At 41.8% G+C, this 26388-nt stretch overlaps 1 protein-coding gene across 2 annotated transcripts in view; it reads left to right on the forward strand.

Moving 5' to 3' along the window:
* Positions 1 to 26388, forward strand: part of PRKG1 (protein kinase cGMP-dependent 1) — a gene marked incomplete at both ends in the record, with an annotated part of 886380 nt that overhangs the window by 185831 nt on the left and 674161 nt on the right. The gene's annotated exons all lie outside the window — the stretch shown is intronic.

The following is a 26388-nucleotide window of genomic DNA, read 5'->3' on the forward strand; positions in this document are numbered from 1 at the left end:
CCAAGAAGCTGTGCACAACAGTGATTTACTTTGTCTTACACTGCATTTTCTTTCTGTACTAGCAATTTTAGGAACTTTCTAAAATGCATGCATAAAAATTAATAGAACTTATTTCTTGGTAAAATTGTTCATAAATATAAACCACAATTGAAGGCTTGATGGTCACATGTATGTATTTTAGTACTGCTTAGTTACAGCTTTATTGAGAACCTACTGTAATTTCAGTCTACAGAATAAATGCATGTATTGAATAGTTTCTGAGGACCACTGTGATCATAACTTACTTACTTACTTACTTATACATGCCTTTGTTTCTCCACAACATCAACCCTGTGAGATAAGTTGGGTTGAGAAAGAGTGACTTGTCCAAAGTCATCCATCTGGCATTCATACCTAAGGTGGAACTAGAACTCACAGTCTCCTGGTTTCTAGGCCAGTACCTTAACCTCTGCACCAAACCAGCTTTGAAAAATTGGTGGCTCCTTTATTGTTGTTGTTATTGTTAGCTGCGAAGTCATGTCCGACCCATCGCGACCCTATGGACAACGTTCCTCCAGGCCTTCCTGTCCTCTACCATCTTCTGGAGTCCATTTAAGCTCACGCCTACTGCTTCAGTGACTCCATCCAGCCACCTCATTCTCTGTCTTCCCCTTCTTCTCTTGCCCTCAATCTTTCCCAGCATTAGGCTCTTCTCCAGTGAGTCCTTCCTTCTCATTAGGTGGCCAAAGTATTTGAGTTTCAACTTCAGGATCTGGCCTTCTAAAGAGCAGTCACGGTTGATCTCCTGTAGGACTGACCGGTTTGATCGCCTTGCAGTCCAAGGGACTCGCAGGAGTCTTTTCCAGCACCATAGTTCAAAGGCCTCAATTCTTTGGCACTCAGCCTTTCTTATGGTCCAACTTTCACTGCCATACATTGCAACTGGGAAGACCATAGCCTTGACTATATGCACTTTTGTTGACAGGGTGGTATCTCTGCTTGCATGAAGGTTACCTTTCAATTTTCTAAAAGTTTCTTTGTGCTTCTGCTACATCATCAGTTAAATTCTCCATACTTTTTTAAATGCATAGTACCCTCTTTATCTTCTGATTTTGTTTTAAGATTGTTATTCAAACCTATCAGGGAAGAGAGTACATCATGGTGCATATGCTACCTTTTGAGCAACTGCTTCCAAAGTATTCTTTACTAAATGCCCTTGTCCTGTTGTAGTAATGTATTATTGATGGCTTTTTTTTGTTCTTGGGCAAGAAGCATGATCATCTGCAGAAGGGGAGTCTTTTTAATCTGGGTAAGCAACATGTCAGGAGTTGGGTTGCACCTTCTGTGACTAACAAATGTTACTAAAAGGCATCCACTTTTGTGAGCTGTACTTGTTTCGGTAGATGCATGGAGTGTGTGATTTGCGCACTTATTGTTGAAGAGTCAAGGCAGAAACCTCAAGGAATTAGGCTTTCCCACTTGCAAGCACTTATCTGAAAGCACAGTCTGATGGCCATCAGAACTTCAGTTTTGTCTAAGTCAGCTTGTATTCCAGGCCTCCACTAACTATAGCACAACTTTTGGGGATGCACTTGGGGTAGGGCCAGTGGTGGGATTTAGCCAGTTTGCACCAGTTTGGCAGAACCGGTAGCTAATTTTTTGTGGCCCAGGCACAGAATGGACTTCCGGAAGCGGCATCCACACAGAGAACCAGTTGTTCACATATTTGAATCCCACCATTGGGCAGGGCCTTTAGAAAACCGTAATCTGGATCCCTTTTGGGAGGTACTAATTATTCTGGTTGATCACTGAGATTGAGAGAGGATGACTACAATCCTCTTCTGAGTCTGGGCCTCGTTGGTCTCTGAGCTACCTTTTATAGCCTTGATCATGATATTTTTCTGGATCCTTGGGGGTGGGGTAGGTGCAGTGGTGGGATTCAGCCAGTTTGCATACTTCAGCAGAACTGGTAACTAATTTTTTGTTGCCCAGGCCCAGAATGGACTTCTGGAAGTGGCATCCATACATAGAATTGGTTTTTCACATATTTGAATCCCATCACTGAGTAGGTGATACTATTTGCAATGGTTTCTCTCCATTCTCTGAAGATGTTTTCAGTAAATGGTGAGGGAAGAGAGGTCAACACCTATTTAAGTTGTGAGGGTTTTCCTCTTTACAATGGGATTAATGAATTTAGGGTGTATTTTTCTTATTTACTTTTCAAATCTTTGTTACGGTATGGTGTGTGCATTGCTTGGAATCGATTGCAATCTAACAGGCTAATAAACAAATGAATAAATATCACTGGCACCAATACAGGAGGTTGTTCCAATAGCATCTGATCAACCTGTGCCTTCAGCTGCTATTTGGTTGTCTCTGCATGTCGTGTTCAATCTAACACATTGGCTGAATTCTGGGTCTCATTAATTAAAGCAGAGGTTGGGAACAATGGCCCCTTTATGACTCATGGACTTCAACTCCTAGAATATTGGGAACTGAAGTCCACAAGTCTTAAAAGAGTCATCGTTCGCCACCCTGAATGAAAAAATGTCACTTTGCGGAGCCCAGGAAGTGTGCCTGCTCTGATGTCCTTCCAGACGTTTGTGCAGCTTATGTTATGTCATTCAGGAAATTACTGAAGTCTTGGTTGTTCTTCCAGGCCTTGGGGACAAGGTGATTATGGAACCACCTTCTCCTTTATTTCTGTAGTATTCTGGTTCAATCTGTTTCAGGGTGGTCTTTTTTGGGAGGGAAGGGAGATTTTGTTTTTTTAGTCTGTTGTATTTTTATTTTTATTAAAAATTCTAAGTTGCCCCAGAGTCATATAGGAGTTGGATGGCTATAAGATAAAAACAAAGCAAAGAAAGCAAAGCAAAAAAAAAAGTTGAATGCCCAAACAACACAGGAAAATCAATACAAACTTCTCTGTCTTTTCCAAAACAAAAAAACAAAAAGAAACAACCCAGGAAGGACTTAGAGGGAACAGGCCACTGAAGTAAATAAAATAAAATAAAATAAATAAAATAATATAAAATAAAATAAAAAGTTTTACAACAACAGAGATATAGAGGTTGTATTCCAGATTGGATCTTGATACAGAAGTCTGACCAAGTGAAGCTTGTATCAGTGATAGCAATATTGATTCCTCTATTGGGGGTCTCATTACTAGGTTTTTCTGTCAGGTCAAAGGCAATGATAGAAGAAAATCAGACAGCCACAGGCTTGATATTGGAATGAGTCACTATCTCATGAGGGACAAAAGAAACCATTTTTGTACAGTATGCCCAGTAGCAGTTGTTCTGTGAATACTATCAATACGGCCATTGCTCAACTGACCCTAGGACAGAGATTTTCAGGGATGTGGGACATTGGTGGAGATTCTCCACATCTTCATCTAAGTATATAAAGTCATGGATTGGAGGATTATTTTTAAGAAAGGAGGAACACTGCTTCCGGTGGCTCCGAGGCGCCGGAGACAGCCTTCCCGGGCTGCCCGCCGCCCAGCTGTGTGATTTTTCGCCCGAAACAGCGCCGATCAGCTGTTCGGGCGAATTTGAAGCCCCCTCCTCGGGAGAAGAGGAGGGGGTGAGGCCCCAGGTAGGGGTAGAGTTCTCCGAGGCCGCCTGAGCTTGGAGCTTGGGCGGCTGAAGGATTGAACTCCCCCGTAGCCTGGGCTGCTCCCAGCTGGCTAGCGTCTCTGCTTCGGAATGGAGCAGAGCCAGGCGTCTGCGACCATCCCTGCTTGAAGGAGAGACTATGAAAGGAAAAGAGCAGGCAGAGCAGTACAAGAGGGAAAGATGAAGAGATGAAGAGGATTATTTTATTTTACTCTCGAGCTTGATGGACTTTGCTTAAAACTTAAAGTGAAAGTGCGACACAATTGTAAGTAAAAGATGGCGTCTAAACCTCCCCCTAGAACTTTTCGGAGTGCTGGAAATTCTCCAGTGCAACAACAATCACTACTGCAGGCGTTGCATTCTCCAGATGTAGTGACATCGAAGGATCTTGAAAAACATACCCAGTTAATTTTGGAGTCAATGGGTGTTAAATTTGCACAGATGGAGGAGAAATTGGAGAAATTGGAGCAGAGAATGGAAGAAAGGATGGAACAGAAACTTAGAGAGATAAAGGTAGACATTTTGTCCTCAGTGCATAAAGTAGCTAAATGTGTGGAGGTGCTGGATGACAAAGTGGAAGAACTGACTCAAAAGAATGCTATATTAGAAGCAAAAGTATTGGAAATTGAAGATTTAAAAGACAAAATGGATAGCGAACTGAGTCTGGCTCAATTTTATCAGATGCAGTTTGCTGTTAGAATTAGAGGCCTAAAAGAGAATATTAAGGAAGATTTAAAGCAGCTGGTTTCTGAGGCTTTTGAGGTGGTATTGAACCATCCAGCATCTGAAATAAAACAAGGCATGGACAAAGTGTTTCGTGTGAACTCGTGGATTGCTAAACAGAGAAAGTTGCCTAGAGATGTGGTGGTTTATTTTGTAAAAAGGGAAATTAGAGATGAAGTTATACAAGCTGCCTATGATACTAAAGTTGTGATTGCTGGTCAAGAAGTTTTGGTTCTAAAAGAAATTCCTCCAAAGATTTTAAAGAGAAGGAAGGACTTTATATTTCTTGTGCAAGAGCTCAAGCAAAGGGATATAAGGTTCAGATGGGAGATCCCAGCTGGGTTGAGCTTCTTGTATGAAGGCAAAAGGTACTGTTTGGGTACTGTGAAGCAAGCGCATGATTTTTACAACAATGTCTTAAAAGTAACCCCATCAACACTTTTGGAAGCTGCAGAGGGATCTGGAGAAGGAGAACATCAAGAGGATGAAGATGGACAGATAGACGAGAATGGTACAGGAGGAGATCAAGATGCAACTCTTTTGGATGATCTTAGAGAACAGAGGGTGACGCGTGCTGCCTTAAAACGCTCAAAAAAGAAAAGAAAATAGGTCTAGTAGAAATCTATGGAACTTCCACAACATACTGATAGTCAAGTGGTAGTTGTGTTTTTAAGAGTTTTGGGATGATATGTATGGTAACAGAATCTTTAATTTGGAATTAATGGACAATTTATTACAGAGGAAGAGGAAGAAAGTTTTGTGGGTTAATGTGGGTTAATTTGTGTAAGAACTATCTATTATAGCCTATTTTGGCTAGAGAGGTTAATAGGGATAGGTGTTTGTGATGTGTAAATGAGAATATGTTTAGGAAATAGTGAATTGTGGAAGAACATAGATGGGAATGACGCTAGTTTTCTTTTATTTTAGTTCTTTATACACATTTAGTATTATTAAGGATTGGTTTACTCTATATAAGCTAGAGAGTGATGGATTTTAGAGTTTATAATTGTTAGTATATGATTGTTCATGATTGCTTTTTAGATATATACCTTGTATTTTGCTCTGGGAAGTCGGGGGGGGGGAGGGGGGGAGGAGGGGAAGTAGGGGGGGGAGGCAGGGGAGGGAGGAGGGAGAGGGGGAGGGGGGGATAGGGGGGAGGTAGGGAGGGGAGGAGGGAGGGGGAAGGGGGGGGTTTAAAGGAAAACTGTATTTTAAAACTTTTCAATAAAAAAAAAAAAAAAAGAAAGGAGGAACACTGTGGTAATTTTGGACTATACCATAAGAGAAGTGGATATGGTTTCTGCAACTGTTAACATTCTGTTCCTTGCTTATTGCACTAGATTCACAGTCCTTTCTAGCCTTCTCTAAGCTGTTTACAGAGTTAGCATATTGCCCCCAACAATCTGGGTCCTCACTTTACTGACTTCAGAAGGATGGAAGGCTGCATCAATCTTCAGCTGGTCAGGATCGAACTGCTGGCAGTCGGCAGAATTAGCTGTATTTAGAATTTTAGAAGGTGGCTAGTGCATTATAACCACTGCACTACCACGGCTCCTTATGGATTTCTGAAACGATGAGTCAAACAACATTGTACAATCTTGGGGGTGGGAAGAAGTTGGGTTTTTTTAACAGCCCCAGTTGACTTTACATCCTGAAGCTAACCATTCCTTGCCTCCAGTGTTAGTTTGTAGTGCATGAGCCAATAATAGCATGTAATATTTCTTCAGTAGAAGAAACAGTTGTGGTCTGGATTGACATGTCAACTGACAAGACGTCTCTGTGACTGTGATGTTGATTATTCCTGAAGACTCTTCCTCAGATTCTGAGTACAAGAGTTCAATGACCCCATTTTGGGGGTCAGTGATTAGACAATGGTTCTGGATGGTCAAACCTACAGGGAACAACTTGGTAGGCAGAAGCTCAGCACTTGACGGTGAGAGTCTGTCTAGCTGTTGCCCTAGGATAGGATGATAGGATGAACTTTATGCAAATGATGAAGAACACGCCTTGTACATGGGAGTAAATTCTGGTGCCCAACAACATTAAGATAGTACCAGACGTAAACTATAGCCAAGACTAATTTAAACCTCTTTCTTAAACACAAATTGAAACTTTCACTTCTTTTTAGCTGGCTTATTTTAGCCACAGCCTAATCCTATATAGTATATACCATGGGAATGGAGGCAGTATTAATGAATCTTCCTGCCTCTGGGCATATTAATGAATCTTCCTGCCTCTGGGCATAAATTAAAGTTTAAAAAAAATTCAGGGAGCAAAGTAAATATTTGTAATTCTTTTTTTTTAAAAAAAAATCCTGAGCAGAAGGAAATCTTAAAATATATAAAAATATTGCAGACACATTTTATCAAGGAACGTCTCTATATCCCATGTTGATCTATCACCCTATCTCTTAATAAACTAATCTTGGCCACCCATGTAATAATTGTAGCAGAATCCACCTTCTAAAATTCTAAATATGGCTTGTTAGTTTTTGAACTTATGTTCTCATTTTATTCTTTATGTAGCTGGCAAGTCAGTCTGTCCTCACTGACCGGGCCTGGAGCATAGCCAGTTCATTTTGCCTGGCACCAGAGTTATATATATATAACAACATGCATAATTTTATCTCATTTAGGAATTAAAGCAATATGAACTTAATTAAGTACAGGTAGTCCTTGACTTACAACATTTCATTTAGTGACCATTCAAAGTTACAACGGTCACAACTGACCTCTGCCATGGATTATAGTACTTTTATGCATAGCCTGTCTTAGTAAAGAGCAGTTTATTTAATTTATATTTAGCACTTTCAAAGACCTTCTAAAGATCTGAAGAGGGATGAATAGAATATTGAGATAATAAAAGCTTACTCTTCCTGTTCAAGATTGCTTGTTCTAATTTTCTTTCTTTTATCCTCTGTGCAGCAGAAAAAATGACTTGCCTTTCCCCGTATGCTTTCCCTGTTCGAATCCCCATTTATACAAAAATATTTTTTGAAGCTCTATAGTCATTTCATTCTTAGAGTTGTTGTCATTTAATCTGGAAATACCCAAATGACAGATATTTGCATTTTAGAAGAATTCCCTGTTTGCAAGGAAATCTCAATTGGGACATGATCAGATATTGAAACCATACATTCCGGAGCAAGATATAAAAAATATTTTTAATAGAATGTTGATGTATGGAAGAAAGAAAGATATTCTCTCTCTAAACTACTGTACATGTAAAAAATACCACACATCAGTGCATGTTGACCTCATGCATATTAAAACTTTGTGATAACCAAACTGAAGATTAAAGCTTGAGGCATGATTTACAAATAACAAGGACAATGTGGCTTAAACAACCAGGGAAAACATCAAAAGTATTTAAATTAGGGCATTAATATTGTCCAAATTAATTTTTTTTCAAAAGTCTTAATCATCAGAGTAAGATAAATGCCTTTTCCATCCAATATGCTGTTCAACAAAACAAAACAAATCACTTTATGAAGTATTGGAGCCTTTTCTACTTCTTTTTCTTGTACAAACATTAAGATAGATATTTTTTGTTCTGTCTTTCCACATTCTATCACTCTTATCCACAGTAGATGACTTTTGTCAATTTGAATGGCAGCCTTGAGACCATTAACTTCATTTAAGTATCTCCTCTCGCTTTTTCTTTCTCTAAATGTAAAATATTGATGAAACATCAAAGTACACTAAAAAACCTACATAAGTAAATGACACAATTTTTTAAATTGCTCCTAAAGCTACTCAGTTGTTCACATATTATGCCTTTGAAAGACTTAATCCCCAAGCCTTAAGTAGTGGAGGATATCACTTCTTCATTGTAAGTTGCAATGTTGCATCAACACAATTCTCACCCATGCGACAAATACCTACTTCACCTACATAAGCACACAAATATATTAGAAAAGTTTAAAGCAAGACATAAAAAAGACATACGGACTGATAACTTTAATTCTGTCTACCAAAACAGAGGTTAATATAATGCAGAATCTTCAAAGAGAGAAGCTAACTGAAATATTCAAAATAAAAAAAAAGAAATCTGAGAAAAAAAAATTACACAAAAATGGAAAAGTAATATCCCTTTCTCCCAGTTAGATGTCTGTGAGTAAACCTCTGTTCTTTCCAAGCTTCTCTACAAACTCCTTAATTATTGAAAGAAAAAAAGTTGAACACCATGTGTAATGTACCGGGTTTTGTATTACTAAAGAGCATCACGTGGGGTTAATTGCTGGAAGGTTGTTTAAGTAGAGAATCTGGCTAACAGCTTCCAACTCCTCAGACAACCCGTCTCCAGCGCTGCCATTGGCTGCTTCTAGGGAGGCGATAGGTTGCTTTAAATCTATTGGCCGCCACCTAGAGGCCAGGGTATAAATAGCTGCATTCGCAGCCCTGTTTCTCAGTGCAGTTCCTGTAAGCAAATAAAGAATGATTCTTGCTGAACTCACTCGCCTCATCTCTTCAATCAAGCACAGAACCCAGTATATAACACTGGCGACAAAGTGGGATCCTGCTTCTCCAACAGAGCTGAGAGTCACTAGGGGAGAGGCCAGTACGCATCTGGCGGGAAAAGCAATTCCCCCCCTACGGTCGGCCTAGCACAGCCACGCTAGTGACCACACGCCCAGAGGACCAGTCCCTGGGCATACGGAGGAGCAGGACATGAGGACATCGAGCCCCAGCCGTGAAGACCAACAGAAATGGCAAAGGTCGGAAAGCTGGAAGAATTTGATATAGCTCACTCAGAAAGATGGTCTTCGTATCTATCCAGGATTGAGAACTATCTCCGTGCCAATCAAGTCACCGAGGATGGCCTGAAGACCGCTATGCTTCTGTGTGTTTGCAGCCCAGCCACGTTCGACATCGCTGAGAACTTGTTCGCGCTGATGCCATTGGAGTCCGTAACATTCGTGGACTTGAAGAAATGGCTTGGCGACTATTTCCAGCCCAAGCTGTTGGTAATCACTTGGCGCCATGTATTCGAACAGAGGGTTCAGCAACAAGGTGAAACAGCATCTGAATTCATTGCGGTGTTGAGGCAGGCTGCACACCTGTGCCAGTTCTCTGATGTAGAGGAGAGGCTCCGGGATTGGCTCATCTGTGGCCTCTGGAATCGAGAGTTACAGCAAAAACTCTTTGCCAAAGAGACCCTGTCGTTCCCAGACACGTTGAAAGAGATCATGGCGGACGAAGCCGCTGGCGGGGCCTTACGAGCCATGCGGCCTGCCAAAACAGCACAGCATGAGGAAGCCGTCCACCACGAGGACGCCGTCCACGTGGAAGACCCGAAAGATAACACGGAAGTTGACAAGCTACAAAGACACAACGACCAACAGCATCACAGCGACAAGCAACAAGGGGTGACTTACAAGGCAGATCCCTTCCTTAGGTGCCCAGGGTGTGGTGGCCGCCACCAACGCATGGACTGTAGGTTCCAGACAGCCATGTGCCGGGCCTGCGGAAAGACCGGCCACATTGCGTCTGTCTGCAGAGGTCACCAGAGGGACCGGCAATTGAATCACCAGTCGGACATTCCGATTAGGAGAGGTACCGGGGCCCCAGAGCAGTATAGCATAGGGCTTTGCTCAGCTGCAGAAACATTTGCTGCATGGGAGCTCGCTGCCCTATTAAGCTGAAGTTTAGACTTCAGGTGGAGCTGCAAGGGGTCCCTTGCAAGATGGAGCAGGACACGGGCTCAGCCGTATCCATTATATCACTTGAGACATTTAATTTCATCTGCAATAGTAGCAAGAGATGGGCCAAGCTTAGGCCACCTGACATTATACTGACCAACTTCCAGAATGCCAGAGTCGCAGTCAAGGGTGAGGCCACACTGGTCGTCAAATTTAAGGGGTTTTCTGGGTACCTGGACATTGTCGTAGTAGGGGGTTAGTGAACGAGCCTGATCGGGCTCGATTGGTTTGATGCACTAGGTATCCAAGTAACCGGAATCAACTGGACGCAAGTCGCGAGTCTAGCGACAGTATGCGAGGAATTCACAGATGTGTTTGACTCAGGTCTGGGGACATACACGGGCCCGCCAATAACATTTAAACTAGATCCTACTGTAGTGCTGGTCAGGATTAAACCTCATAGAGTGCCATTTGCTCTTAAACACAAGACAGACGTTGCGCTAGATAAACTCGTAGAACAGGGGGTACTTCAGCCTGTAGATGGCGGTGAATGGGAGACCCCAATTGTCATGCTACTAAAAGCCAACGGGGAGGTCAGAATCTGTGCTGATTACAAATGCACAATTAATCATGCACTCAAACAGCATGCGTACCCGGTACCAGTAGTGAGCCACATTCTGGCATCCTTGCAAGGTGGTACAATTTTTGCAAAATTAGACTTGGCTCAGGCCTACCAACAGCTTCCTGTGGACAAGGCCACATCCACGGCACACACAATTGTAACCCACAGGAGGGCGTTTAAAGTAAAAAGCCTGCAGTTTGTGGTCAGCATAGCCCCTGGCAGTTTTCAAAGCATTATGGAGTGAACGCTCAAGGGCATCCTGGGGGTTTGCCCCTATTTCAATGACGTGCTCATCACCGGTGAGTCCACTGAAGTGCTGGCAAGGAGGCTCAGAGCCGTCCTTCAAAGGCTTTGCGAAGCAGACCTTAAGCTTAAGAAGAATAAGTGTAGTATTGGAGTCCCTTCCACTGAGTTCTTGGGTTTCTGTGTCAATGCTGACGGCATCCACCCTGCTGAGTCAAAGGTGAAAGCCATCCAGATGGCACCAAGCCCCAAAACGAAGGGAGCATTCAGGCATTCCTAGGCCTCCTAAATTTTTACCATGCGTTCCTTCCTAACAAGGCTGCAGTGGCAGAGCTGTTACACCGGCTCTTGGATAAAAATACTGCGTTGAAGTGGACTAATGTTCACGAAAGCAGTTTTCAAGCCTTGAAGGCTCTACTGTCCGTCAGTCTATTCGAGCAGTCTGACCTGGTCTGATGGGTTAGGGTAGGGGTTTTAATATGTTTTAATACTGTTTTTAAACTGGGCTAAATATTTAATCGTTTTTTTAACTTTTGTATTCCGCTTTTTATATTTATTGCCCTGTACACCGCCCTGAGTCCTTCGGGAGAAGGGCGGTATAAAAATATAATAAATAAATAAATAAATAAATAAATAGTTCTACGATCCCTCGTTTTAAGAAATCAATGCCGGTGTGCCTTGCATGTGATGCGTCAGGGTGGGGGCTGTCCTAAGTCACTTGGAGAGCAATGGGACTCAAGTCCTGATTGCTTTCTATTCTAGGACACTGTCCTCTGCAGAGCGTAATTATGCACAAATCGATAAGGAGGCACTGGTCATAGTAGCTGGGACTTCACGGTCTTCACAGATCATAAACCTCTATTGGGGTTATTCACTACAGACCGACAGAGAGACACACCACATCTTATCCCCTAGAATGTTAAGATGGTTCATTTTTTTTATTGGCTTACAGCTTTAAGCTAATTCACAAACCTGGCAAGGATATGGGCCATGCAGATGGCCTAAGCAGGCTTCCACTGCTTCAAATCGAGCCAGATCCAGCCCCAGTGGACCACATTTTGTCCATTTAGGACTTGCCGGAGTTTACCCTCCATGCGGGGGACATAGCCGCAGAAACGGCAGCAGACAAGACTCTAAGCAGAGTGCTATCTTGGGTCCACATGGGGTGGCTAGAAAAAAGCCCTGGACCTGAGTTCCAGAGCTACTTCACACGTAGACACAAGCTCTCAGCTCATAAGGGTTGTATTCTATGGGGGAGCAGGGTCATTGTTCCCACCTCATTAAGGGACAGGGTATTGCAATCGCTTCATGAAGGTCATCTGGGTATTGTTTGCATGAAAGCATTGGCACGAAGCTACTTATGGTGGCCTGGATTAGTTAAAGCCATTGAAGCTCAAGTACATGGGTGTTACATGTGTCAGCAGTCTAGGCCTGAAATGCCACATGCTCCTGTCCATAGATGGGAGGAAACACACACCCCTTGGTCATATAGACTTCGCTGGGCCCTTTCAGGGACAGTTATTTCTTATAGTGGTCGACAGCCACTCTAAATGGCTGGAAGTTATACCGATCACAAATATGACTCCTACTGGGACCATCCAGGTGCTTAGGAAACTCTTTGCAATGCACGGGCTACTGGACATCGTAGTGACCGATAACGGGGCCCAATTCACTGCGGCAGAATTTCAGACCTTCCTGAGGGCAGAATTTCAGACCTTCCTGAGGGAAAACTTCATTAGGCACACGACATCGGCTCTGTTTCATCTGTCCAGTAATGGGCAAGCCGAACGAATGGTGTGCACCACAAATGAATCAATGAAGTGCATAGTGACTGGGGACTGGCACCAGAGACTGGCCGACGTTTTGCTCTACCAGCACTCAACTCCATGCACGTCAATGGGCAAAAGCCCAGCACAGCTGTGCTGGGGGAGGTGACTAATCACAAAACTGGACAGATTGCACCCAGACAGGGTGGCAGCAGAGGCCTCTCGCCCAAGACCCCCGAGGGGGTTGCAAGTGGGTGAAGGGGTGTGGGCCTGGAACTATGGGCATGGGAACTTGTGAGTGCCAGGGAAAATCATCAAAACTTCGGGCCCTCTCTCATAGGAAGTGGGCCTAAGAGGGTGGGCGAGTCGTTCATTGCCACATCAATCAGCTTAGGAAGCGTTTTCCAGAACGGCCACAAAACGAGGACTTCATCCCAGGTCCCGTCCACGGACGTCAAACCGGCAGCCAGGCTGAACAATCCACATGCTCCGAGGTCCCAAGCAGTCAGAGCAATGGGGAGGTGGTCGTAGAGGGGCAAAGCCCGGGAGTGCAACATGGGGCCCCTGATGGAGAAAGTCAACCAGAACACTACAGCCACTGTGCTAACTCTGCGGAAAGATTAGACTCTGGGTGGGCTGACCTGGAATGGCCAGCCAGAGAATTCTGAGTCAGCCAGACTCGCTCGATCTCATGGACCCTGGACTACCCAGCCCGGCAGGCAAGCTGGTAGACCAGGGGATGCCTGGCTCTCCCAGGCATTCCACGAGGGTTTGCAAACCACCTGCGTACTTACAAGATTTTGCTTCAAAATAACTGAGCTATAATGTTGTGTGTGTGTAACTGAAATGCTGCTAGCCAGGAGAGCCTCTGTATTAGGAAAATATGGAACAATGTGTACTTTTGCATACTACTTTTGTATCTCTGTAAACTTTGTAATTGCTGTAATCATTCCTTGGTTGCTATAATGTGTGTACATTCTAGGGGGGAGGGGTGTAATGTATTGGGTTTTGTATTACTAAAGAGTATCACGTGGGGTTAATTGCTGGAAGGTTGCTTAAGCAGGGAAGCTGGCTAACGGCTCCCAACTCCTCAGACAGCGCATCTCCAGTGCTGCCATTGGCTGCTTCTAGGGCGGCAATAGGTTGCTTTAAACCTATTGGCCGCCACCTAGAGGCCAGGGTATAAATAGCTGCATTTGCAGCCCTGTTTCTCAGTTCAGTTCCTGTAAGCAAATAAAGAATGATTCTTGCTGAACTCACTCGCCTCGTCTCTTCAGTCAAGCACAGAACCCAGTATATAACACCATGATTTTTTTTCACAACCTCTAACACTGAAACAGAAGGAGAATCTTTCAGTATTGAATTTGATTCATGCTAGACCTGGGGAAAAATATTTCTAGAGAATGGAGTGGAGCTAACTGGATTCAGCCAAAATTTCTTCTCCAACTGAAAGACCACTGGCAGGGCAAATTCCTTTTTCAGGAATGTCTCTGTAAGAGTATAACAGACATTCCCTCTTCCATAATCTTCACTAGCCTCATCTACTTTTACATTGCTTCTATGCAACTGTTTTCCCAAACATGCAATTTCTGTTACATTTAGTTTATTGTCTGTAAAGTTGTTAGTGCAGTTTCCAAAAGCTGTTCCCATGTCTTTTGAGTGAGAATTCATAATTTCAATTTTAACAATTCGAACTGTAATTGTATTAACAGATGCTTGAGCTACAGCTGTTAACTCTATTTTTTTAAACTCAACTGTCATATTTTATTTACTTATTAAATATTTAATATTTAATATTTTAAATCTATCATCTATCTATCTATCTATCTATCTATCTATCTATCTATCTATCTATCTATCTATCTATCTATCTATCTATCTATCTATCTGCTACAAATATTCTCCTTTATTGGTTTATATATTTGTCTAAGGCTGGAGTTCAAAAATACAAAACAGGCCACACATGCTGAGATGGAAGTATTGATTGTGGAACTCAGACAAGGTGGAGATTGTATTTTTCCAAACTTTTCTCTATTCAGTGGATTTTGAGAAATTGTAAGGGGCAGTCTTAAACCTTGAAGAGGCATATAAGACCATTGTATTGCTTTAATAACACCCCAAAGAATTTAGGATGATTTTTTTCCTTCATTTTAAGAGGTGACTTGGGATGACCAGATGTAAAGTAAAAGGAGGCCGTGTCCTCCTTTAGCTGTAATGTTCTCTGCCCAGCAGGCATAACCATAAAATCAATTTCTCCCCTGCTTTTTCAAAAATCTATGATCACTATAGATTTGCACTGTGGAGTTTGGAAAGTGTGTCATTGTCCATTCTCACAATGCTAGCGTATGTTCCTGAAAGTAAAGATTTGTTGGAAAAATACTATCATTGAAAAACCAGTCTTTTTTATTCTGGAAGAAGTAATTTCATATACATGTAAACCTCTTTTTGTCATTTCTTTTTCTCTCTTTTTTTGGCAGGGATGCCAAGAAAGGTAAGGGGGTATGTTTCCCCCCCCCACACACACACACTCACACCTCCCAAATTTGTCTTTCTTTCCACTTGCCTGTGTCCTCAGATGTCTGGTAACTGTAGGTGAAACAGACACGTTAAGCTTTGGAGAGATTTACTTTGTCTTTTAACCACTTTAATCCTCTCCAAACATTCACACAGAAAGGCTCACTTCTGTTTGAACACAAATTCAACTCCGTTCTCATCTTTTTGAACCAGGTTCCTGGAGTAACATTTTACTCTTATTCAAACAGACATGAGTGAAGAGAGTCTATGCTGACTTCCCAGCGAATGCAATCCATGCATACTGTACACAGTCAGAGATGTACAGCTAGAGAACAGGATCAGGTTTTTCAGAAAATGAAATTTGACTATTGATGTCAACCATGAAACTGGTTATAATGAATGGCTGGGGATGGGGTAAAATATTGGGAAGAGTTTCAGCCTCCTGATTTGCTGTTCCCCTAACCAGGTGGGGCTTCTTGATATGGATTCCATAGCGCTTCCTGCTGTACTCCGACAGCTTAAAAATGGTACAAAACTTACACAAGTTGAGAAAGCATTAAAGACAATGATGTTTCCGATACAAAATAGAGAGGTACATGTCTGGAAACAGTTTATCCCTTTCAAGTATCAGAATCCATAAAACAGACATGCATATTTTGATACAGGAATCTGAACACGAATCCTGACCTTTTGCTTCCAAGACGACATTGTTCCCTAAACTGGCCCTGACTAATCCATGTGTCCTATGTCAACGCTGCTAACATCGAATGTTCTTGCTTGGCAAGAGATGAAGAAGCAGCTATTTCATATGTTAAACTTGTGTATTGCTTTAAGAGATAGGGTTAAGGCTGGGAGGAGGGAGGAGGAAGATTGTACCTAAAGACCATACGAAATTAAAGAAGATAAGAACTTGGTACAGGGACGCGGTGGCTGAGTGGGTTAGGATGCTGAGCTTGTCAATCAGATGGTCGGCAGTTTGGCGGGTCGAATCCTGACTACCGCATAACAGAGTGAGTGCCTGTTACTCATCCCAGCTTCTGCCAACCTAGCAGTTTGAAAGCACGTAAAAATGCAAGTAGAAAAATAGGGACCACTACAGTGGGAAGGTAACAGCATTCTGTGCGCCTTTGGCATCTAGTCATGCCAGCCACATGACCACGGAGACATCCTCAGACAAATGCTGGCTCTTCGGCTTTGAAACGGAGATGAGCACCGGCCCCTAGAGTTGGAAATGACTAGCATGCATGTGCGGGGGAACCTTTACCTTTACCTATACCTTAAGAATGTATGGCAGTGAAAGTTGGACCATAAGAAAGGCTGAGCGCCAAAGAATTGAGGCCTTTGAACTATGGTGCTGGAGAAGACTCCTGCGAGTCCCTTGGACTGCAAGGCGATCAAACCGGTCAGTCCTAGAGGAGATCAACCCTGACTGCTCTTTAGAAGGCCAGATCCTGAAGCTAAAACTCAAATACTTTGGCCACCTAATGAGAAGGAAGGACTCACTGGAGAAGAGCCTAATGCTGGGAAAGATCGAGGGCAATAGAAGAAGGGGACGACAGAGAATGAGGTGGCTGGATGGAGTCACTGAAGCAGTAGGCGTGAGCTTAAATGGACTCCAGAAGATGGTAGAGGACAGGAAGGCCTGGAGGAATGTTGTCCATAGGGTCGCGTTGGGTCGGACACGACTTCGCAGCTAACAACAACAAATACCTTAAGAACTTGGTGGGTTGTCTAACGGAAGGGAAATTTATTCTTTAAATTAATTGGAGAATATGATTAATGACAAAATTAGAAAGGTGGAGAATGGTGTTTAATATATTGTGCAAGGGGGCGGAAATTTCAGATTCCAGCTTCCTTTGAGCAAGCATTTGCCGATGTTTTAGGCTAAATAAAGGACTTTTAAGGTAAACAATGCCTCAGAGTCACTTGAAAAGCCCATACATCGGAAACTTGACACCCTACAACTATAGCCTTCAAACCAGAGAGACATTTCCTTTTAGCCCCTGCTGACTTCCTAGAGCAGGGGTCTTCAAACTTGGCCCTTTTATGACTTGTGGACTTCAACTCCCAGAATTCCTCAGCTAGGCCCGCTGGGTGAGGAATTCTGGGAGTTGAAGTCCACAAGTCATAAAAGGGCCAAGTTTGAAGACCACTGTCCTAGAGAATCTGGCCACTGTTTGGCATCTTCTCTTATGTCCAGTCCAGAGATACTGAGCCCTGTGGCTGCAGAATGTCTATCTCCTTCTTGGTCAGCAGACGTTTGAAGGGTTGTTGTTTTTTTTGGCTCGCATTCAACATCTTTCCTCATGTCCAGTACCAGATAAGCTAGCTTTGCTCTTATTAGGGCTCATTCTCATATGAGCTCTGTTTATCTCTCTATTTCTTGGGGAAACTAATACACCCAAACCATGTGTCTGTTTTCAATCTCTAATTTGTCTACATTTTCCAATAATCTCCCTCTCTCCTCCTTCCATCACAGGTAGTCCTTAACTCATGACTATAATTGAGTTCAAAATTTCTGTTGTTAAGTGAGATTTGTCCCATTTTAAGACCCTTCTTGTCACAGTTGTTAAGTGAATCACTGCAGTTGTGAATCTGGCTTCCCCATTGACTTTGCTTGTTACAAGGTCGATCACGTTACCCCAGGACACTGTGACCGTCATAAATATGAGCCCATTGCCAAGCATCTGAATTTTGATCATGTTACCATGCAGATGCTGCAACGGTTTTAAATGGAAAAAAAATGATCATAAGTCACTTTTTTTCCTGCTGTTGTAGCTTCACCTGGTCACTAAACAAACGGTTATAAGTCAAGGACTACCTGTAATTCTTTTTCTTGGCCCATTCCCGAGTGAGCTCCTTCTCCTTTACCTCAAAATGAAGGGGTTTTTTTTAAGCATGAAAAACTGTGGTGAAGGAAAACATGCTCCAGCAAAACCTTTCCACACACCCATCTCCTTTTGGATGCCAGGATTTCAAAAATGCCAAAAATTCTTCGTATTCAAAAGTTAGTTGTGGCTCATCCCTGGTGTACATGCTTATCTTTGGAGCATTTGAAGGCATTACAGAATCTCCTTCCTGTTTATTCAGGCGTCCAGGATACGGGAACCAGGCCTCTGAGGCGCTCTGCCTACATGTAATTCAGGCTTGGGTGAATGGCTGAGTGAATGTGGGCAGGAAAGGATTTGCCGTTCGCTATGCTAACATTGTAAATTTAATATAGATATTGCAAGGCATTGCTTTCAAATGGCCCTTGATGCTATGAGTTTTGAAGGAAACCCAGGATTTAGAATCAATGAAGGGATTCATTTAGAGCACTATGGGGCTGTTTATACTCCAAAATGATATAATTCTAGACATTCTATAAAGCACTTATATTAGCTACAAACTTTGGCAGGGTGAAAATAATATGTTTCCATGTCTGAAATGAAAAATGTTATGCAGAAATCTCTAAAAATGTAGTTTTTACTGTAGCTGTAGACACTAATTCACACATATAAATAACTACTTGTGTAATATTTGATATGCTTTGTGATTTGATAGGCTTTGTTCTGTATAAGTGACAAAGATTAGGAAGTGAATTGGGGTTATTTCCATTTTAAACCTATCAGATGGTTCAGCAAAGCTATTCTGTTCAATATCTCCTGAAAATATTCATTTTGAAGAGCGCTTTGTGTCATTTGAGTATGTAGCAACATCGCCCTAGAACTTGTTTGCAACATTTATTTTGTGTTGTTTTAAATCCCCAACAAAATAGTTTCTCTTTTTTATTTATGGAAAAATAAATAAAAAAATAATAAAAATAAAAAATAAATTTATGTATGGAAAAAGAGCCAATATTTGTTTATAATCCTTCTAGTAATAGGGAGCATAAGAAGAACCCTGTGAAGTCAAGATAAATTTAGGCTTAAATATGATTTAGTATTACTACAAATTTAGGAAAGAACTTCAATATTAGTGCTTAGACTGAAAAGCTATTTAAATTATTAAACTTTATAAAATATGGTTAAAGTTGGTGAGGCAGTCAGAAAATAGCATGGTACTTTAATTATATAAAATGGATTTCCATACATTTTACACACAGTTTTGTGCAACAACCCATCATCAAATCAAAGCTTTGTGAGTCTATAAACTCAAACTCTTGTTATATTGTTGTATTGTTATATGCAAAAATAAATAAATTGATCCATGGATTTTTTTTAGAATCTTCATAATTTTTGTATAGAGTCCCAATAAACATACCATCAAATCTCACAACACATATAAAATAATAGTGCTACATATGCATTCCTCTGTAGCAATCATAAAAATCCATAAGAATCCATATATTTAGTCTAAGTTTTTGTGTTAATTCTGGAAAACTATCAGACAAATGACATAAAGGAAAGCTTCAGTGCTTGCTAAGCTGAACAGAATCACCCACCCCTGTTAAGGAATGCAAAAGGCAATTACATCTTCCATTCTTTATCCATCATTTGTAAGCTTTCCATTTTTCCCCAGAGAAAATGTACAAATGAGGAAATGGTAGATATACTGCGCAGTCACAAGGACTGGAATCCCTCCATCCAGAAGCAAAGATAACGCACATTAGCTACTTTATTGTGTGTTATTCCACCCTAAAACAAGTGAGAGCGGCACGGTGTCCTACAGGTGAAGATGCCCGCCTCCCACCTGGAAGGTTGAGAGTTCAGTCCTAGGCAGGGGCAAATAGAAAATATCTGCTGTGAACTCCGTATAGGCGTTAGGAAGGGCATCGGGTCAGTAAGCGTTCAGCTCCATTCAATTGCCCTGACCCCACCTCGAATAAAGGGATTACAGACTCATAAAAAGAAAAGAAAATTCCACCCCAAAACAAGTGTTGTCTGAATACCTACAGAGTGACATAATAAAGATAATAAGATTTCATGTTCATATGAATGTTATCCTTGAGTCCGAGTTTTACTAAAGCACACATGGAAAAATACACTGAGTTTTAGTGTCTCTCCACATGTTTTGAGAGAGAAAGGAGAAAGAAAAAGAATAGTAAGAAAAGAGGATTTCTCATAAAGTAACGTGTTAAATGGAGAATCAGCTAGTACAGGGGTCTTCAAACTTGGCCCTTTTATGACTTGTGGACTTCAACTCCCAGAAATCCTCAGCCAGGCACACTGACTGAGGAATTCTGGAAGTTGAAGTCCACAAGTCATAAAAGGGCCAAGTTTGAAGATCCCTGAGCTAGTATAATTGGTAAATGATGTTTTTCTTTAGTTGGATTTATATAGAAGCTACTTGAGTTTCAACTGCAACAGGCAGTAAGCTTTGTAGATTTTCCCAATGGGTGGTTTTGGGGAAATCAAAGATGACTTCCACTTGTCACCATGAGGAATCAAGTGATTTCCATACATAAGCCTGGCTGTTTTGTTAGATTAGTGTTTCTCAACTTCGACAACTTTAAAAAATGTGGACTTTAATTCCCAGAATTCTCCAATATACTGATGAAGTTCTCTTGAGAAGAATTATTAGCTGCTGGAGAAAGAAGAGGGTAATCAGAACTTTATACGATCTATAACATTATTATTTATTACAACAACAACATAATGAACAATAGATTAAATTAGTTTTAATTTCTGGTTGGACAGGAAGTTAGAGTGGATAGTTTTTTCAATATGACATTTCTAAAGCAATAAAACAATGGATTGCTGTAAGTTTTGCTTGTTTAGTTTGGGGATTTTGTTCTCTTTTTCATTGTTTTATGGAAGACATGCATTAATTTTATAGGTCAAAGATACGTTGATATCACAGACAATTTGCTGTGGAAATAAGATGGTTGTTTACTTTTTTTATATAAAAAAAGAATCCCATAGTAAACATTTTGCAAACAGACCAGCGTATCCTTTCATATTTATTTTTCTAATATTATCATTTGAACATTAATTTACTTCACGTCAGATGCTTGTTTGCTTAAAATCCCTTTGTTGTTGTTGTTGTTGTTAGTTGCGAAGTCGTGTCCGACCCATCGCGACCCTATGGACAATGTTCCTCCAGGCTTTCCTGTCCTCTGCCATCTTCTGGAGTCCATTTAAGCTCACGCCTACTGCTTCAGTGACTCCATCCAGCCACCTCATTCTCTGTCGTCCCCTTCTTCTATTGCCCTCAATCTTTCCCAGCATTAGGCTCTTCTCCAGTGAGTCCTTCCTCCTCATTAGGTGGCCAAAGTATTTGAGTTTTAGCTTCAGGATCTGGCCTTCTAAAGAGCAGTCAGGGTTGATCTCCTCTAGGACTGACCGGTTTGATCGCCTTGCAGTCCAAGGGACTCGCAGGAGTCTTCTCCAGCACCAGAGTTCAAAGGCCTCAATTCTTTTGCACTCAGCCTTTCTTATGGTCCAACTTTCACTGCCATACATTGCAACTGGGAAGACCATAGCCTTGACTATACGCACTTTTGTTGACAGGGTGATGTCTCTGCTTTTTAGTGTGCTGTCTAGATTTGCCATGGCTTTCCTCCCAAGGAGCAAGCGTCTTTTAATTTCTTGACTACAGTCCCCATCTGCAGTGATCTTGGAGCCCAGGAAAATAAAATCTGTCACTACCTCCATTTCTTCCCCATCTATTTGCCAGGAATTGAGAGGGCCGGATGCCATGATCTTGGTTTTCTTAATGTTTAGTTTCAACCCAACTTTTGCACTCTCCTTCTTCACTCGCAACAAGAGACTCTTCAGTTCCTCTTCACTTTCTGCCATTAGAGTGGTATCATCTGCATATCTTAGGTTGTTGATATTTCTTCCAGCAATCTTAATTCCAACTTTTGATTCATCTAGCCCTGCCTTTCTCATGATGTGCTCTGCATATAAGTTAAATAGGCAAGGTGACAGTATACAGCCTTGCCGGACTCCTTTCCCAATTTTGAACCAATCAGTGGTTCCGTGTCCAGTTCTCACTGTTGCTTCTTGGCCCGCATATAGGTTTCTCAAGAGACAAATAAGATGTTCTGGTACTCCCATCTCTTTAAGAACTTGCCACAGTTTGTTGTGATCCACACAATCAAAGGCTTTAGCATAGTCAATGAAGCAGAAGTAGATGTTTTTCTGGAACTCTCTAGCTTTCTCCATGATCCAGCGTATGTTGGCTATTTGATCTCTAGTTCCTCTGCCTCTTCGAAATCCTGCCTGTACTTCTGGTAGTTCTCGATCCACATACTGCTGGAGTCTAGCTTGTAGGATTTTAAGCATAACTTTACTAGCATGAGAAATGAGTGCAATGGTGCGATAGTTTGAACATTCTTTGGCACTGCCTTTCTTTGGAATTGGAATGTAAACTGACCTTTTCCAATCCTGTGGCCACTGTTGGGTTTTCCAAATTTGCTGGCAAATTGAGTGTAGCACTTTTACTGCATCGTCTTTTAAGATTTTGAATAGCTCAGCTGGAATACTGTCACCTCCACTAGCTTTGTTGTTGCTCAGCTTTTCTAAGGCCCACTTCACTTCACATTCTAGGATGTCTGGCTCGAGGTCAGTGACCACCTCATTGTGATTATCAGGGACGTTAAGCTCATTCTTGTATAGTTCTTCTGTGTAATTTTGCCATCTCTTCTTAATCTCTTCTGCCTCTGTTAGGTCCCTGCCATTTTGGTCCTTTATCATGCCCATTTTTGCATTGAACGTTCCCTTCATCTCTCCAATTTTCTTGAAAAGATCTCTGGTCCTCCCTATTCTATTGTTTTCTTCTATTTCTTTGCACTGTTCATTTAGGAAGGCATTCTTATCTCTTCTAGCTATTCTCTGGAATTCTGCATTCAATTGGGCGTATCTTTCTTTTTCTCCCTTGCCTTTTGCTTCCCTCCTTTCCTCAGCTATTTGCAAAGCTTCCTCAGACAGCCATTTTGCTTTCTTGCATTTCTTTTTCTTTGGGATGGTTTTGGTTGCTACCTCTTGTACAATGTTGCGAACCTCTGTCCATAGTTCTTCAGGCACCCTGTCTATCAGATCTAGTTCCTTAAATCTATTTGTCACCTCTACTGTATATTCAACGGGGATATGATTTAATTCATACCTGACTGGCCTGGTGCTTTTCCCTACTTTCTTCAGTTTAAGCCTAAACTTTGCAACAAGAAGCTCATGGTCTGAGCCACAGTCAGCTCCTGGTCTTGTTTTTACTGACTGTATAGAGCTTCTCCATCTTTGGCTGCAGAGCATATAGTCAATCTGATTTCTGTGTTGACCGTCTGGTGATGTCCATGTGTAGAGCCGTCTCTTGGGTTGTTGGAAAAGAGTGTTTGCTATGACCATCGTATTCTCTTGACAAAATTCTATCAGCCTGTGCCCTGCTTCATTTTGTACTCCAAGGCCAAACTTGCCTGTTATTCCGGTTATCTTTTGGCTTCCTACTTTAGCATTCCAATCCCCCATGATGATAAGGACATCATTTTTTGGTGTTAGTTCTATAAGGTGCTGTAGGGCTTCATAGAACCGGTCAATTTCATCCTCTTCAGCACCGGTGGTTGGGGCATAGACTTGGACTACTGTGATATTGAATGGTTTGCCTTGGATTCGAACTGAGATCATTCTGTCATTTTGAGGATTGTATCCCAGTATTGCTTTTCCTACTCTTTTATTGACTATGAAGGCTACTCCATTTCTTCTGAGGGATTCTTGCCCGCAGTAGTATACCTGATGGTCATCTGAATTAAATTCACCCATTCCTGTCCATTTTAGTTCGCTGATACCTAAGATGTCGATGTTCAGTCTTGTCATCTCTTGTTTGACCACGTCCAGCTTGCCTTGATTCATGGATCTTACATTCCAAGTTCCTATGGAGAAAAAATCTTTACAGCATCGGACTTTCCTTTCACCACCAGACATATCCACAGCTGAGCGTCCTTTCGGCTTTGGCCCAGTCGCTTCATTCTTTCTGGCGCTACTAGTACTAGCCCTCTGCTCTTCCCCAGTAGCATATTGGACGCCTTCCGACCTGAGGGGCTCATCTTCCAGCGTCATATCGTTTTGCCTTTTGGTACTGTCCATAGGGTTTTCATGGCAAAGATACTGGAGTGGGTTGCCATTTCCTTCTCCAGTGGATCACGTTTTGTCAGAACTCTCTGCTATGACCTGTCCGTCTTGGGTGGCCCTGCACGGCATAGCTCATAGCTTCATTGAATTACGCAAGCCCCTTCGCCACGACAAGGCAGTAATCCATGAAGGGGCAAAATCCCTTACATAGTATTTAAACAATTACAGTCTGTAATCTTTATGTATGGGGTATTATCAGATGGATAAAATAAGATTTGATAGACATTCTGGGGGGAAATCCAATATGCAAATGAGAATGAAGGCAGAACTGTTAATATTTGTGCCTGACTGGCTCAGAGAAGGAGATAATCCTTCAAGAGTTGATGGTGCTTTATTAAAAACTTGTAAGACATTATGAAGAACAACAGAACTGATCCTGTATGCTTTGTAAAAGTACTGAACCGTGGAGACTTTTGAAAAGGTTATCCACAAATTACAGAACAATTGGAAGTACACAACTGAAAAACCCAATCCACTGAATGGTTTAAAAAAGTATAAAAATATGTGGCGGTCCTAATTTTTTAAAATTAAATTATTAAATTCAGGCTAACATTTTTGATAGCAAAAAAGTCCAGATGATTAACATTTTATTCAAAAATTGGATATTCATGTTTGTTCATTTTGCTATAGAATACTGAAGGACTATTAGTGGATGGGAAAAATACTACGTTTCCCCCAGTAAAGGACAGGATCTGCTAGATGGGGGTGAAGCCCAAAAAAGTCAATAGGATAGATGCAACTGCATGATTAAAGGCCTTTTTGGCATGCATCATATGTGCGTGTCAAATGTGGGAAAAGTGGACAGGAATTTTCCAGACATTCATGCAGAATTCTCTATTTAATATATACAGTAGATTCCACTTCACTAACTATGCGTATACCATTCTACACAATTACAAACCGAGCATTTTATTTATTTATTTATTTATTCGGTTTATATACCGCCCTATTCCCAAAGGACTCAGGGCAGTTTACAAGGCAAAATTTAAAAACAATCCAATATAAAATTAAAATAAATTAAATTAAGTCTAGCCACAAAAATTAAAATCACAATTTAAAAACATTAAACCCCTCAGTCCAGACCAGATAGCTCAAAGAGCCAGGTTTTTAGGTCCCGGCGAAATGAACGAAGGTCGGGGGCAGTCCGGAGTTCTGTTGGCAGTTGATTCCATAGGGCAGGCGCGCCCACAGAGAACGCCCTCCCCCTGTGGATCTCCCGTCGGCAATCCTTCTCTGTTTTCTTCTCTTGCTTCTGCAGTTTGTTTCTGGGTTTTTATTTCTGGCTTACTTTATCCTAAAAAAGAAGGAAACTAACTCTTTTCTGGGCTTGTGGGACTCCAACACTCTTGTCAAGCTATCCTCCTTGACATCTAGCCCACTGCCTGAGAACTATAGACTTTTCCATTAGCCATTTTGCTCAATGGATCTCTTTCTTGGATTCTGTTTCCACCTGCTGGGTCTCTGACTGCAGATGCCTCCTCCTCGATACATACAATATTATTAGTCCATGCTGTACAACAGAGGTCCCCAACCTTTTGGGCCGCAGGGGCCGGTTACGTGGAGAGAGATTTTTTCGTGGACCAGAGGGGCGTGGTTTCGTGTACTGCCGGCATCCTGTGGATGGGGCTTTGCTTGTTTGTGCAAACTGGTTGCTGGCATGCTGCAGCCCAGTACCAGTCCACGGACCGGGGGTTGGGGACCCCTGCTGTACAAGAACAACTCCAAGAATGACCAACAGTCTTCTCTTCCATTATTTGATGCTTCTGCCCTTTTGTGTTTTAATATTTACAACTAGAAGAAAGGTGTTTTAATTAAGCTTGAAGCTTCTCTCTGTCTATGTGACATTGAGAATAATTTTGACCCACAGACTTTGTGGCTGTTGCATCATCCCAAGTCCATCAGAGCAATTCACCCAGTCATGGTGTGGCATATATATAAAAAGGAACAGGATGTCTCTTGAATGGTCTTGGTCAGGGGTCTGCAACCTTGACAACTTTAAGACTTGTGGACTTCAGATCCCAGAATTCCTCAGCCAGCAATTCCAGGAGCTGAAGTCTTAAAGTTGTCAAGATTGCAGACCCCTGGTCTTGATCACTATTTATTCTCCTGCTTCTCGATGTCTTCCAATGATAACTGTTGTAACTCAGTATTTGTGAAAGACATCGGGTTGGAGCTGATTACTGCAAGCTCTTACTAAGGACTAATACTGATTTAATAATCTACTTCTTCATAAATGGAA

Source organism: Vipera berus (genome assembly GCF_964194415.1).
Source record: "Vipera berus genome assembly, chromosome: 5".
Lineage (NCBI taxonomy): Eukaryota > Metazoa > Chordata > Lepidosauria > Squamata > Viperidae > Vipera > Vipera berus.